Here is a 3705-nt window from a genome sequence, read left to right on the forward strand (position 1 = left end):
AATGCATGTCCCCAGTGCTTTATATCTATTCATGTCTTCCATCGTCACAAGTTGTACGTTCCCGCACCATTGCTCGGATTTTCCAAGTGGGGAAAATATAAAATAGAATTAATGGGTAAGATATGCATCTTTAATCTTTTGATAAAAGTAAACATCTAATCGATTACAAGTGATATAGAGACATAATATTGTGGGTAAATGATTCAGCTTGCATTATTTATTTAATATTCATATATATACTTGGTTGATTTTTGGGTAGCAATACGTCTGCTTAATTTAAGTTCAAGAATAGTAGAGACGCCTTGCATTTTTGTGACATAATCAACAATATGAAGAGTTATGTTGAATGAGTTCACAAACTATATATTTCAATAGATGAAACTATATCATTGTGAGGTGATACATTGACATGTAATGAACTTAATGGCAATTCAACTTTTTAAAAAGAAAAAGATAAAAAATTTATAATTCTTAAATAAATATTTAAATATATGTTTTACTGAAGTTTATAGATTTCAAATAACTGGAACAACAAAAAACTAATAGAATTGTATGGAGTATATTAATAATGATTTCATTTTTATTAAATTTTATAAAGTTAAAAGCATTGTGGATATTTTTAATATAATTCATGTGGACTTTAATTTAGCTATATATATATTTTAGAATAAGTAAGTTGTATATTCTTCACACACATTTTGTATGAAATTAAAGTATTATGTTATTTTGCAAATCATAGTTTAGTCCGCCACTCGTCACTATGCCTTGTGCTTTCATATATTCAAAATAAAAAGTTTCTCAAACAAAAGTGTAACTTAATTGACAGGTTTAAAGTTAAGGATGTATTCTGTTTGGAATCTTATATTAGCAAAGATTAAAGTCAAGTATATAGCAACTCTATCCACATCAATCTATATTATCCATTGTTCTTAAAAACAAAAAATAAAAAGGAGAGATGAGTCAAATTGGCCCGGTTATGTAGATGCAGCTTCTTCGAAATAACTTAGAATCTCATATTTTGGTAGTCTACAAAAATTTACAAATATATCCAGACCAGCTTCGAAGATTTCTGAGTTTCTCTCCCTGTAAAGATAATGTCCTCTCATCACCAATGGAAGCTCTTACTAAATCTTGCTTGCAACTCAGCAGATCTAGTCACCACCACTCGGACTTTCTTCACTTTTCAATCCATGAACATCAAAAGAAGAAGAAAAAAGATGTTTATGGCGTCTACAATACTATGGGACCTGATCAGCTGTGTTGTCCTGGTCGGTGGTGTTCGTTACGTGTTTCTCCTTCTCATCCATCATTTCCCCGTCTGAGATCGACGATTTGCTGTCTGACGATGCGTTGTCCCGAGAACTACAACTACCAAAGGAAGAGGCTCTGCTTGAAACTGGTGTTGCCAGAAATGTTGGTTTTGCTTGTCCTGCCATGATTACCAGATACTTCTCTTCCAAAACAGGGGGCTCCTTGTTGTTATTGTCGGGTTTCGAATCTCCAGCCTCAAGATCTCTCTCACTTTCGTCCCGGTTCTCCATGTCGCCGGAGATCTTCCAGTAGGAGCAGGCGAGGATTAAGAGAGCAAAAGCAATGAGACCCAGCATGGCAGCAAGGCCTCCGAAGAGATAAGGCACCGGTGAGTGCCATGGTGACCGCTGAAAATGCACCTGAGACGACGGAGCTATTGAAGAGGGTGCTTGTGTAGTCATCTTTAATTGAATGTAATTAGAGAGAAATTTGAAGATCTTTGAGATTTTTAATGAGGATGAATGGATTAAAAGGCTTCTTAGCTCAGATTGTATTTATAGATGAAAAGTTGATAGCCTTTGCTTTTTCCTTGTAAATACACAATTATATATGAGGCCATGTTGGGAGCCCACTGCAGCATGGTAGCGTGAGACGTGGGTACTCGATAACAGTTTAACCTAGTTATGTAAAGGATCATCACTAAAGTAACCAAAACAAGTACTATCATGTAATTAACACTTCTTAAATAGTCATGCACAGTAAATATTTATTTTCCTAAATATACTTTGCGAGATTACTAAAATTCACAGATTTTTTTTTTTTTTTTTTTATCTCACAAGATAGTTTAGAAATAATCTAATACGGTATAACACTAGCAAATTAGGATTTAGTTTTTAATGAAAAGTTTACTTTTTATACATTGACATTTACCTTATATACATTAAGATTTACCAAATGATTATTACCGTTTCTAAAAGCATATCAGTTACAATATATTTCTTTTTGGTTCATAGAGTCACTACTAGAAACAAGGGTTACAGAGACGGGCCAATTCGTCGCTATTCTGTTGCTAATGGTTGTTTGCGACAGATCAGCGACACATAAACTCCATAGCTAATTTAATCCTGGCTAATGTGTCAGTGAGGGATTTTGCGACAGACTAGTTTTCCTAACGACGATTTAGTGACAGATTATCCATCGCAAATAATCACTTACTACACTTATTTAGGACATCGGCGACAAAATATAATAACAATATTCCGTCGCTGATCCGTCTCAAATTTCCGTATTTGTTTTTTTGTAGTTCGTTGCTGATCTGTCGCAAATGAATGATGCCAGATTTTTGTCGTCCGTCACTAATCTGTCGCAAAATTTATGATATCAGATTTTTGTAGTTTGTCGCTAATCCCTTGCAAATGTGTGATACCAATTTTTTTTTAGTCCATCACTGATCCCTCGCAAATTTAGTAACATAATCACAATTTTTTGTTTTTTTATTACCAATCTAAAATAAAAATACCAAAAAACATCAAATATATTATACATTGCCAAAACAAACATTAACATTTAACTATCCAAATCATTAATAACTATACTCTTAAAGTAATCATTTTCTTTAAAATATCAAAAGCATCAACTATGAAAGTTTACCAAAACATCCTAAAACATCAAATATCAAAGTTTATCATTAACCGATATTTGTTTTCAAAGTACCATAATTCTTAATTTCCTTTTATATTTTGCATTGCTGCAACTTTTACATCAATTTTCACAATCTAAAGAGCTTCGTCGGTGAAGAACCATTACAGGTGTCCTCTGCAAAACTTTCTGCAACACCCAAGGAATTTACGGTTTAAAAATACAAGCAATAGCAACATACTTACATTTATTTTTTTTAATTGTTATAGTACCTTAGTATTTTATCTTCATTTTACAATGTTGTATTTTGAAAAAATACATATAACTACAGGTATGTTACTAAAATACAAAACATGTTTCAATTATATAATTAGCTCAATTATTAAAAGTATAATGTGATAATAATAGATATTTTCAAGGGCCCACATATAACTTACCAAGTCCTTGAGCGATGTCACAGCTTCCACATCATCATCACTAATAGGGCCAGATATCCACACCAAAGCAACATATTGTTTAGGGCTAAATACAAGAAATACCAATCTACTTTCATTTATTTGTTTATTATATTATAGCATCATACTTTCAAATTTTCATTTATTTGAATATGAAAGTATTTATACATTTAAACTGAAGTATCAATTACCTATTTTTCTACTTCTCCTTCACGCATTAAGCTCCATCCTTAACTCCTTACAACCTTGAGATGTCTTACTCTAACCTAGGTACACAATGTATTCAGTATAGATCCAATTTTTTAATGTTAGTCTATGAAAAACACACAAATGCCCTCCCCAATCATTTCATACAAAACAA

General features: G+C 32.4%; 1 pseudogene; it reads right to left on the reverse strand.

The window, feature by feature from the left end:
* Positions 1 to 834: 834 nt before the first annotated feature.
* LOC145134667 (protein GLUTAMINE DUMPER 2 pseudogene) lies at positions 835 to 1805 on the reverse strand (annotated as a pseudogene).
* Positions 1806 to 3705: the final 1900 nt, after the last annotated feature.

The sequence above is a fragment of the Lactuca virosa genome, chromosome 8 (assembly GCF_052849685.1).
Source record: "Lactuca virosa cultivar CGN04683 chromosome 8, Lactuca_virosa_CGN04683_v6, whole genome shotgun sequence".
In the NCBI taxonomy this organism is placed as follows: Eukaryota; Viridiplantae; Streptophyta; class Magnoliopsida; order Asterales; family Asteraceae; genus Lactuca; species Lactuca virosa.